The 13,375-nt window shown below is 40.7% G+C and overlaps 1 protein-coding gene across 4 annotated transcripts in view; it reads right to left on the reverse strand.

The window, feature by feature from the left end:
• The window catches only part of EPHA4 (EPH receptor A4), a 217,328-nt gene that overhangs the window by 8,094 nt on the left and 195,859 nt on the right, over positions 1-13,375 (reverse strand). The window lies entirely within an intron of this gene.

Here is a 13,375-nt window from a genome sequence, read left to right on the forward strand (position 1 = left end):
TCCTTGAAATGTTGGGAAACTAAGTCTCATAAGGTACTAAATGCAAGAATTTTTCTTATACAGGGCCAAAAATTCCAGAATGTCTGAGGACTAAATTCGCAAAGTCTGAAAGAGCACAGAAGTATTCACTATCTGCTGAAAATAATGTAGCTACTGCAGTTATAATTCCAAGATTGTATATTTAAACAATTGTCACACAGTCTTCAATATTTGTGGCACCCCTGCATTGTCATACTACTGTCTTAAGAATTTATGTACAGACACACACTGAGATCTTGTGTCACAGTAATATTCAGGAAGGTGTAACAAATGTGTTACCATGGCTCACCCTTGATCTGACCTCTTCATACTTGCATTAACAGCCAGCAGCTGCATCAAGCAATGGAGTTCTAATTTGTTGGGGATCAGGGTGCAGCAGGATGATGCTTCCTGCCCCTCCTGCCATAAATATGTGTTGAAACAAGGAATTTTGCTAGGGTCCTGCTTTTGATGGTTTCACTGCAGATCACTGGTAGGAGGAGTCTGGAGATATCACCCTTTTGCACCCTGATCATCATCAGAAAAGACCTCTATTGCTCTATGTGGTTGCTAACTGTTAAGGTAAGTTGGAGGTATTTATGATCATAGCAATAATGTCATGATCATGAATATGGAGCTGTTACAGAGCCATAACTCTGGTTACCAATCTGTATCTGCAATGTAAGATGCCAGCCCATACCTTGGCTTCAGGCTGTTAAGCAATTCTAGGGTAAGTTCACATTCTCACAATTTTTCTCCACATAGGTCAACCCAACTGTCCCCAGTGACACATTTGTAAGGAGACATTAATATGTGACCAGGGTCCTCATGGATATTCAAACACAATACTCCTTGCCAGAGATTTTTTTTAAAAAGTGCTGTCATATTTGCATATACTGCTGTGACTTTTTTTTGCTTTTGGAAGGGCTAAGTTACAGGAGAAAAATTAAGTGCTTCATGGAGAAAGCACTTAATTTTGAGTGTTGAGGAAGATTGTGACTATGTATAAATCTTAGGAGAAACTGTCTAAACTGGAATTAGGTTAGAAGTGCCTATTACCACAATTTGTCTATGATGAATAATGGCCAGAAAAGAAAGATAGCTTAAGGGTTTATCACACTGGGGCTGATTTCGGCATTAAATAGAAATTACAGTGCATTTAAAGCATCCCACAAATGACGCAGAAATGGTGAGTAATTGTGTGAATGATTATCACAGGCAATTGTGCAAATAAAGTGAAAACGGAAATGCACTGGCGTTGAAATACTGAAATTAAAAAGATATGCATTAATGCTTCTTTGTGACCACTTTAATGGCGGATTTTGTGTGACGTTGTGTGAAATCATTATGTGTAATTACATGATTTTTCTGGGATATTCATGGGAAAAACTTAGAAGTGATCTGATGCAAATAGTGCAGGATAATACACAATTAACCATCTCCAGAAAGTGTCTTTTCAATCTTGGTGGTATAACTGTACTATTTGATTCCCCTTGAATTTTACAGAGGGAACTCTGTTTCATCCAAAGCACCTAAAGGTCCTAATAGGAAGAAGACAGAAACATCTTATCCCTGTGCTCATGCTATCTATTGGGGAAGGGGGAATCCAATTCAATTCAACACAATAAGAAAAGCAACAAAAACAACATAATAAAAATTGTGAAACTGTGTTCTCATACATATAGGATGATGAAAATACAAACATCAGCCAGACATTTTACTGGGCTAGACTGCAAGCAAACTAAATGCTGGCATACAAAAACAGGGACATCTGTGAATGAATCAACTTTAACCAATCAATTCTTGACCAACATGTGTACCAGGAAAGAAAGGTAGGCCTTGCCATTGGGCCTCCCTAAAGGAACTGAACCCTTCCCACAAGGCATCTGACTCCATCCTGGCCTCCGAGGGGGAGAGAGGGTGGGCCAATGCCATCAGGCCTATCCTTAAGATACAGAGCCCTCCATCTGTCCATCTGCCTTGGTCCAGGCCTCAGAGGGAGAGAAGAATGATGGACCTGATCCTCTCCCCCCCACCATTCCATTTTCCTTTTGTGTCGTGTCTTCTTAGAGTGTAAGCCTGAAGGCAGGGAACCGTCTAATTAAAAGATTTTATGTACAGTGCTGTGTTAATTTACAGCGCTATATAAATAATAATAATAATAATAATAATAATAATAATAATAATAATAGCTTTATTTTTATACCGCCCTTCTATCAATCAGGGTGGTGTACAACATAAATACAGTACAATAACAATAACAATAAAAATACATTAAAATACCTTCTAGCCAGATCATCATTGCCGTCGGAGGGGGGGGGCTAACTAGGACTTGTTTCGGGAAATGCTTGTTTGAACAGGAAGGTTTTTAGATCCTTCCTGAACTGTGCCAGGGAGGTGGCCGAGCGGAGCTCTATGGGCAGCATATTCCAGAGGGTCGGGGCCGAGATGGTGAATGTCCTCCTTGCAGTGGAGGATAGTCGTGCCCCTGGGACCCTCAATAGTTGCTGCCCAGATGTTCTGAGTGTGCGAGGCGGATTGTATGGGGAGAGGCGGTCCTCAAGGTATCCTGGGCCCAAGCCATGTAGGGCTTTATAGGTTATAACCAACACCTTGTATTCCGCCCGGAAGCGAATAGGCAGCCAATGCAGATCTTTAAGTATAGATGTTATATGACTGGTCCTGGATGTACCAATGACCAGTCTGGCTGCCATGTTCTGTACCAATTGTAGCTTCCGGGTTTGGTACAAGGGTTGCCCCATGTAGAGCGCGTTGCAGAAATCCAAACGAGAGGTTACCAGAGCATGTACCACCGTTTCAAGGTCCCTCCGTCCCAGGTAGGGACGCAGCTGGCGGATCAGCCAAAGCTGATAGCAGGTGCTCCTGACCGTCGCATCCACCTGAGATATTAGGTGGAGCGACGAGTCAAGGAGCACCCCCAAACTGTGTACTGAGTCCTTTACGGGAAGTGTGATCCCGTTCAGGACAGGTGGAACCACCGCCATCCCTGGGCCAGGTGAACCTATCACGAGCACCTCCGTTTTCTCTGGATTCAGACTGAGTCGGTTTTCCCTCATCCAGCCCATTACTGACTCCAGGCACGCCACGAGAGGAGAGACGCCATCCTCAGTCACTGCATCAGTCGGAGACATAGAGAAACTATTTGGGTGTCATCAGCGTACTGATAACACCGTGCCCCATGTCTTGTTCTTCAGTACAGAGATTGTCAGGAAACTCAGTTTGGTGCTGTTTAATTCACACATTTTCCTGTAATGAACATGCACTTCATTAAATCTGGGAGGGGAGGCAATTTGCCTTGTGAGATTTAATGCTGTCCAGCCCTACAATTTCTCACTAACAGGGCACGTGTAGTTTGAGCCAAGACAGATTTCTAGAAAGCTGTGTTCAAACAGAAGGGCAGGAGGTAAACCACTGGAAAGCCCTCTTTCAATTTGGAGAGTACAAGTATAGTAAGTGTTTTCCCTCCAAGAGAACTGCAACAAATATCTATAATTTGCATATAGTGCATTGTCGCTTTTTAGTTCACATTCAGGACCATTGGATGAATTCCATCCTGTAGCCAGAAGGAAATGCGGATCATAAATGTTCTTTTAAGAAAAAACCAACCAATTAACCCCTATGGCTTTTGTGGGCAAAAATGTACTTTTTTAATTGCTATAGTAAATGAAAGATTCTGTACCTTGGCTGCCATCACGAGGCACCAAATCCAAGGGTGTGAGAAATCTGCATGTGGGCTCATGCTTTCTCAAGTTTTTCTGCCGTTGCTAGTGACACAAAGTACAAAGCTTGTATTTCAACATTATGAACAGTTTGATGGTTGGCTAGGAAATTTTTCTTTTAAAAAGTGTCAACACAGATTTATCATCCTGTATGTGAAATATATATACACATACCATAGGTAAACATATAATACTCCTGGGATCAGACAAAATGGTGTCTAGCCCTGCCTTCAGCAACCCAGTGCCCTCCGATTTTGGACTGCCTCCACTATTGACCATTGGACGTACTGGCTGTGGCTGAGAGAAGAGGAGTATAGTCCAAACTCTTCCTGTTTTTGACAGTGGCCACATAAATGCTTCCAGGAAGTTTTCAAGGTAGGGTATGGGGGGTGGCGTGGAAAATCATATATGTGGGCCCTTGGTATCTGATGAGGTTGGACCCATCCCCACTCCTGTGGATACCAAATCTGTGAGTGCTCAAGTCCCATTAAGACAGTGGTGAAATTGTGCTTTTATAAATGGCAAATTCAAACTTGCTTTTTGAAATATGTTCAAGCTGTGTCTTGGATCCATGGATAAAGAATCTGTGTATATGAGGACTAACTAAAAGCAAACAACCCTTTTCTGTGAAGCAAGTACTAGGTGAAAAGCCATATCTCAAGGAAGCTGCTGCAACTGGACACCATCTTCATTTCAGACAGTTCAGTTGATTGGTTGGTTTGGAGAGGAATTGGAGAAGGATGCATTCCATGTGTTCTAGTTAAAGGCACTCCAGTGTTCTAGTTACCAATGTTCGTTGTAAAATATCTCTCTTTTACATTTGGGGAGTCTAGAGAAAATGTAAGTTGCACAAAAAGCAGCTGGGAAAACATGTCACTTGTGAAATAGGCCATTGAGGCCGCACTTCCCAACTGGCCAGGACTACGTCATTTGACATGTGGTCCCATACGAGTTTGAGCAACTGGACTACTCCCTCCTGCCCCTGGAAAATTTGGCAATACAAAAAACAAATCCAATCCTAGATGGTCAGTTTTCTTTAACATAAGTGTCCATCCTCCCAACTGCCTTGTTTCACCACCCACATATGATCACTATAAAAGAGTGTTTTCTTTGAAGGAAGACTGAATGCTGACATCACCCTGCCTGCAGTTCCCATACCTGAAGGAGATGATTATCAAGGAACTGCTTAAGGGCTTTGCATTTCTTTCCCCCCCCCCACACTGAGTGGCCTGCCTACCGGCAGGAATTAAAGCCATCGTTCCACGTTATACCTTCTAGATGCTGGGTGCAACCCCCATCATCCCTGTCCTCAATGAGTGACTGGGTTGCAGGCTAACACCTATGAAAAGTACCGATGTGGGGAAAGCTGGATGATCTGGCCGCAGAAGTGTTGGTGGTAACTAGGCTTTGATCTAGCACCTGAACTTCTCCATCATGGCTTATCGTGTTGATAGACCTGTCCTTTGGAATGTGCAAACATGGGAGCTTTTGCACCACTGTGCACTTGTTACTTACCACTGATCTTCTGGATGACCTTCTAGAACTCTTTTTGACTCTTTACTGTCAGATTGAATTTTCATCATTCTAAACAATTTAGTGTCATCTGCAACTTTGCTCTGTTTTTGTGCTAATCCCTTAGCCTAGCTGATTAACATAAACTAATACCACCAGATTCATAATAAATCCTTAGGGGCCACAGCTTACTTTCCTTCATGAGAGAGAGCTGTCCTTTTACCCCTGCCTTCTTTTTCCTTTTTCACTAGCTATTGATTCATAAGAAACTTACCTTATGATGCTTAAGTTTAGCTTTTTTGCAAGATTTTGGAATCTGATATAATATACCTACTTATTGACTTATCACTACCTACATCTTGTTGGCTTTTCAATAAAATACTTGGGGAGTGGGACTTCTTTGAGGAAGCCTTGGTGTTCTTCTGTAATTTTTTATTCTTTTTTCAATAATGTTACCTGAGACATGAGCTAAGCTAATGGGCCTTAATTTCTTGGGACCTTCTAAACCTCTGCCCCTCACTTTTTAACAATTCATGTTTCATTGGCTTCCTCCCAAATCTGCTGGTTGGGAAGTACAGGAAATGCCATTATCCTGCTTCCCACAGCATTGTAATTTACAACGTAATCCTTCTGCTTGTGATAAAATTAGGCAAGGACCAAAACGAATTTTTCTATGTCAGTGTTAACATGTTATTTGATAATGCATACAGTTTGCTCGTTGGCCTAGATTTTATTTATATTTTTCAGTACTAATTAACATTCCATAGATACATATGTTCATCTGGTTTAAAGGGCAAGTGTTAGTGTGAAATAATCCCAATTAGGCAACATGAGTGGTGTTGTGGAGATAATGGCATTTGGAGAGACTGATACTAAGTTACACAATCATTGTGGCAATATCAGATTGGAATCATAGTGAACATATGAGAGCGTGAAGAAAGAGAGGAATCCTAACCATTCATTACAACAAAAGAAATGGAGAAAGCTATGGCAGCTTATTTTTAATACCGGAAGCAAAATGTGAGGATATTGCTTTGGTGCCAATAATAATTACTAATAGTCTGATTGTTTTGGGCAGGCTACTGCAAAACTGTAGCTTCCAAAAGTTTTCCTTACAGTCAAGAAAGTATTTCATTCCTGAAGTACACTTGAAGTAGTGCTGAGAGCCAAGTGGTTGACCAGTTAGAGCAGAGCCAGAGAACCATTGATATTGTAGTTTGGTGCTGGACTAGCATGCGGGGAGACCAGGGGTTGAACCTGTGCTCAGTATGAAAATCCACTGGGTGACCTTGGGCAAGCTCATTCAGCCTCAGATAAGGACAATGGCATATTTCTTCTGAATATTCTTGTAAAAACCCTCTGTAAGTTGATTTGAAGGCACATAACAACAAACAACAACAGTTGAGACCTCAAAATTCTGTTGTTTTGATGAAGGCATTATCAACCAATGACAGCTGATGTGTCTATTGTGGAGGATTTGCTGTCTGTTTCCATCTGAACTTTAAAGAAATGCATTAGGGAATTGGATTGAACCCTTGGATAACTACTTTAAACTTGGACAAAATCATGGAGCAGATTCATTGCCCCACTGTGATGATGTGATGGTGATGGGTGTGATGGTGATATTTCTTATTTGTCTCTCCTCATGGATTAAGGCAGGAACCAATAAATTAAAATGCTGCCAGATTTGCCCCTGGTCACAGCTGACAGCATGACATTTTGAGGCGTGAACACTCAGTTGCTGCCAGCAGCAAAGACAAGTGAATTTACATGAGCAAATTCCTTCATTACTAGCAAGTATCTAAATATTAAGTTACAGTAATATCCTATTCTACACTTTATGACCTCTAGCTGCACTTGTGTAGTCTTAAATAGGATGGCTTGAACCAGGAGGAAAAAACACTGAACATTCTTGATTGTGTCCCTGTGACTAAAGAAAACAGATGAATGGATTCCCTTCATCATCACTGCATCTCACAAGACTTGCTTGTTGTCTGCACATTTTTTTTGGAGGGGGAAGCATCCATGCCAAATATCACAATTATACATTGAAAACAGAATTCAGCAGCCTATAAAAATTATGCAAGTGAAGTAACTTTCTATAGTCTTGTTTATTTATGTAGTTGTAACGTGAATAAACAAAACAATTATGTAAGATTTGATGGGGTGCCTGTGGCCTACAGATGTGTTGGGCTACAATTCCCATCACCCCTGATATTGGCCATGCTGATGGATCTGTGGGATTGAAACACATATCTGAAGTATCCAGGCTCTCCACCCCCTCAGAAAAACGTAAAACGGCCCAATGACAAGGTTCTAAATCTTCCAGCTACCATCCATACTTAGCTTCATATTTCCAGCACTATTTCCTGCAAACATAGGTTTACAAATGAAGGAAAAGCTGATACTTTGCCTGCTATGTACCCACTGCCAAAATCCTTCAACATAAAAGGAGAATGATGGTATTTCTGCCTATTTTGGCATCTTTCATGCAATGGCTTATTGTTTTGGTTACTTGATGTACAACAGTGACTTATTATTTAAAGAGTTTGCTGATGTATGTGTGTGTAAATTTGTTGATTTACTTGCAGGGTGGTAAGATTCCCATCAGGTGGACTGCACCAGAAGCATTGCCTATCGTAATTTACCTCTGCTAGTGATGTCTGGAGTTACGGAATTGTATGTGGGAAGTGTGTCTATGGAGAGAGGCCTATGGGTATGTCCAATCAGAAGTGAGTGTCTTTTACTTTCATTTGAAAAATATATTGGTAACTTTGGGTGGTTAAGGAGCCCTGGTGGCGCAGTGGTTAAATGCCTGTACTGCAACCACTCACTCAAACCACAAGGTTGCGAGTTCAAGACCACAAAAGGGCTCAAGCTTGATCACGGCTTGCATCCTTCAGAGGTCGCTAAAATGAGTACCCAGATGTTGGGGCAATTAGCTTACAGTTGTAAACCGTTTAGACATGCTTAGGTGGTATGAAGAGTATATAAATGAGCTTGTTTGTTTGTTTAACAGGGCAAAATACCCCCAAAAAAGCTCACAAGGACTAGCATGGTGGTTAGCCATAGATTGGTGAGTGTTTGTTGGATACAGGGTGCCAAAAACAACAAAAAATGGAATGTAATGATAACCTGAAAGGTCTTATGGTGGAATATTGATGTTGCAGGGTTTTTTTCCTGTATGCTTGTGTGTATGCACATGCATATTTGGTATACAATCAGGGGTAGAAACAAGTTGCACTCTGCTAAAAGAAACAGCACAAAATGGGGGGGGACATTTGTTTTAAAACTTTCAGCATTCGATGTCTGTCGTACAACCCATGTCAGTTTTTCTCACTTGAAGATCTATTAAGACTATACAGCAAAACTGATTTTCCCATTGTATTTTAAACTCTAACTGAATTTATTCATATTTAAGATTTGCAGAGTTTCATTGGAATATTATTGTTGTTGTGATGGTGTAATAGTTATCAATAATAACAATAGAGGATATGTCCTTGAGGGACATTAAAGAACAGTTTTAGAGAGTGACCCCTTGTAAATTATGCAAGTCCTTTTAATGTACCATCTGGACTACTTCAGTTCATTCCAAGACCGAATTAATAAAATTCCTGCTTTTTTTGAAGAGTATTGAAAGCAAAGAGAAATACAACACAGCAAAAACATTTATCAAAGGGAGGCAGTCCAGTAAAATGAGATATAACTATTTTTCCGTGTTATAAGCAGAACAACATTTCTTCCTTCCTAGTCTTGAGATATGCAGAACACTTTAGTTAGAGGTAGCAAGCTGAATATGTTCAAGGACTCACCCACCTTCTTCTGTAGAACTGAGAGTTTCCAACATTGTTTACATTGGATAGCACTGAAGCTGAAAAGGGATTTCATTTATTTCTTCCGATGTAGAATATATTCAGGGAGGCCTGGAGCTCAGCAGCAGAGCACATGCTTTGCATGCACAAGGTCCCAAGCTCAATTGCTGGCTCTTCAGTTAAACTTTAACTGTTAAAGGATCTCAGGCTGGATAGTCTGAGTAGCACAGGTTTGGAGAAAAACTATTTGGACTAAATGGCACAGCAGCTGGGGGAATCTGGGAATAACAACTCAAAAAAGTGACTTTCCCAAGCTTGAGTAGACTTCTGCCATAAAACAAAACAAAAATAGGACACTGTGGGACCAGATGACCAGTACTATGTTCAGAATAACCAAAAGTAATTGATAGGTAATATGAGAACAAAGCTGTGGAGGCACTTCCAAAAACACAATGAGATTTTATTAGGAAAAATGGAATTCAATTATGAAGAGTAACTTTGTGGTGCTCTTTATGCTATCTTTCTCACAAAAGAGCAAGAAGAATATCCAGATTAATGGATGAGTGATGTAGCTTGACACCTTTTACCAGTGAAAGTAATGAGATGCCGTGCAATTCATGCATGCAGATTGTCGTAAATAAAGACGATGTGGCTTTGAGGAGGAGTATATACTTTTCTCCTTGAATCAGAATACAAATAAGATTTGAAAAGTTAATTTGTTGGTCATGATAGAGTAGTGCTGGTAGCCCTGGAGACATATTCTTCAAGCTATGGCAATGGAAGTCTGAATCCATATTGCTTGCCACTGTGTTTCAGTCACTGTTTTTGTAAAACCAGTTCCATCATTTTGTGAATCAATGTGTGTGGCCAATTATCTTTCTCCTCTCTGTAAAGGCTACCCATGAGAGTGCCCATTAGTGCCAACTGTGAAGGGGTGAAGGGTTGTGAAATAGATACCCAGCTGTCAGGAACCAGGCCTTGATTATGCATGAGCTCATTTGACGTAAGTTTGCCAAAAAGGCAGATGTGATAATGACCATACATATGGAAGGATTTATGGTGCCTTTTATAAACAGGTGTTCAGATCATGTCAGATACTGTTGATAATCACACACTTTTAAGTGACATGGTAGGCCAGTTTACAGCTGGCCTTTTGAGTAGAAACAGCCTTGGCAACTACCCTTCTCATTTGCACGAGAGACAGATTTGGCGAAGAGATGACGGGACCAGGTGTTCTTAGCTAGGGAGCAGAGCTGGCTATTACACAGGGAACAAATCAGTTTGACCTCTGGGGTTTATATGGTATATATTGACCGCTCAGGAAATCTAATTCTGATGTCACTTCCATCCAAAATAATCAACTGACAATGGGTAACAAGACCTTATGAATGATGCAGCATTGCAGATTTCCAAGAGATAATCCAGTTAGCCGTATTCAATCCTTAGAAGTCCTTCTCCATTTACTATTTTAAAGATGTCTATTATGCTTTTTAGGGCATGAGATTTAGAACTGGAATCTAAGGAAAATTATTTTTTCTCTAGTCCCAAGTTTAAAATGTGCATCATCATAATTTACCTCTGTGCATACAAAATGTCCAGTTTCCCTTTCCTTTAATAATGCAATTCTTAATTGTTATTTATGTTTGCATAAAATGTTTTTTTTTATTCTGGTTAAATATGCAATTGTTATGTTGTCCGATGTACTCAAGGGTACCTTGATGCATGCCACTGATTACATTATTCAGGTCTCTGAAAATGTTGTTGTTGGTTATCAAGCCATGTAAGAGGGCTATCGGCTGCCACCCCCAATGGACTGTCCAATCGCACTCCATAGTTGATGCTGGACTGCTGGCAGAAGGAGCGGAGTGACAGGCCTAATTGGACAGATTGTCAACATGCTGGACAAACTCATCCGAACCCCAACAGCTTGAAGAGGACAGGCTCTGAAAACTCCAGGTCAGCTGTGCTTTCCTAATGATGATGGATGAGGGAATATTGTTGGTGACAGGCAGCTGTAACTCACCTCAGCCTCTGTGCTAAAACTGAAATTCTTCACAGCTCCAGCAAGATTTTAAAAAAGCAGCAGAAGGCCACTTCTTGCAGGCAAGTTTGTAGGATTCTAAAAGTAATACTCACGTAAATATAGTAATTCCCTTGTCTAACTAGGCCTGAACTTTTGTACATAGGCAGCTCTGCAAAATGCTGAAAGTATCCAGCCTCTCCCAGCATGTCTGTCTGGGGATGATGAGAGTGGAGTCTAAGACTTCTGGAGGGCACTGGATTTGGAAAAGCTTTGGTGATGAGAATTCTTTCTGTGAATAATGATGACTTTTTCAAGGGAACCAGTGTGGTGTAATGATTTGGCATTGAAATATGAATCTGGAGATGAGGGTTCAAATCCCCACAGCCCTGGAAACTCACTGATGACCATGGCAAGCCAACATCTTGCTCAGAGGAATGCAAAAGTAAATCCGCCCTCTGAACAATCTTGCCAAAGATCCCATGAGGGTTCAGCTTAGTGTTGCCACATACACATCAATAGATAGATAGATAGATAGATAGATAGATAGATAGATAGATAGATAGATAGATATGTGATGTTGTTTTGGAAGTGGGGGGGGGGTAGGGGCAACCAAAGTGGTGGCTTCCCCGAATGCAGCCCATAGCAATTAAGAGGTTTGGGAATAAAGTTTTTTAGGTTTCATGTACTACCTTTAGTTACTAATGGGCTATTCATGAAGTTGTTTCTAGACTGTCAGCTGGAATCGCTTACAGTAAATAGGCAGTTCATAAATGAAACAAATGGATAGATGAACGGAATGGAACAAGCAGGCACTGTATGTATCTTGTTAATCAGGGATTTTTCCAGATTCATATCAGTCATGGGTTTTCAGGAACAAATTGATTTGCTAACCAAAGACAAGATTAAAGGAAGAAGAAATATGCTATAAAGGCACATTTATGAGGGAAAATACTTTACACATTTTCTCCGTGAGATAACATGAACAAACTAGAGAGTACCAAATTCAGCTGCTGAATTTAGTGGCCATGGCTTCCAGGTCAGTGGGTAGTAATCTGCTTCAGGTTTTAGTCCAGAGTGTAAAATAGCTTCCAAGATGCTGGTTATCCACCCCCTCCAAGTTGCAGACTATGGGAAGTTCCTTTCAAGTTCAGACTAAAATCCAAAGCGATGTACTGCTTCACTCATGGGGAACCACCACTGCCAGTGCCAAAAATCCAATTTAACGTTCACATCACCATAGGCAGGTTATTAACCCTCTGAGACTGCAGTCATCCTATTCCTCCAATTCATTTTCTTGCATGTGTATCACAGCAAGTGTACCACCTGCCCCTGCTCAGTTGTTTTTTCTTGGGGGGGGGGCTGCATCATGCTAACTGTGTAGTCTCCCCAATAGTATTCGTTTTAGTTAAGTTTAGCATAGTTTTGCCCGTCTTTGGTTACTAGGGCAATGTAGTATCTATTTGCTGTGGATTTCCTCCAGGTGACACAAGTACCATTTATACAGGCATAACTTGCAAATCAAAAGATGTGTGTTTGTGCTTACGTGTGCCTCTGTTCATGAATACCACAAAACAGATGGCCTTTTATGATTAGACATAGCTTTCCCTTGATGCATGCTAAATATATCAGCTATAGAAAGGGGTGTGGTGACCACAAAGAATGGAAGCAGCATTCATTCAAGATGAGATAACCTTGGACAATAACTTAGAATAGTTTTTAATACACCCAGTCTTTGATCCTGTGTATTTTAAAAAATTGAAAACAGTAGTATTTTTTTAAAAAAAGAGGGAAATGATGATAGATGATAGGAACTTAGTGGTGGCCTATTGAAATCCAAGCAGTATGGCAAGCATGTTAACACTAAGCAATTGTATTAATATATGCTCTGCACATTCTTTTAAAAAGAAAATAAAAATAGCCACAGTATCAGTATGGGAAACTGAAACATATATTCCAAAAAAAGAGATCACAAGTCACAATTATTCCATGCTAGTCCTTATTATTATTATTTTATTATTATATTTATTATTTTATATTATTATGCTTTATTTCGATACCATAGACCATGGTATCCTTCTGGAGCACCTGGCAGAGGTGGGAATCGGGGGCACTGTGCTCCAGTGGTTCCGATCCTACTCTTGGAGGTTCCAGATGGTGCAGCTGGGAGACGTGTGTCCGATAGAGGGCCCTCACAACTGGGGTCCCTCAAGGAGCCATTCTGTCTCCATGCTATTTAACATTACATGAAACCGCTGGGAGAGATCATCCGG

The sequence above is a fragment of the Sceloporus undulatus genome, chromosome 3 (genome assembly GCF_019175285.1).
Source record: "Sceloporus undulatus isolate JIND9_A2432 ecotype Alabama chromosome 3, SceUnd_v1.1, whole genome shotgun sequence".
In the NCBI taxonomy this organism is placed as follows: Eukaryota; Metazoa; Chordata; class Lepidosauria; order Squamata; family Phrynosomatidae; genus Sceloporus; species Sceloporus undulatus.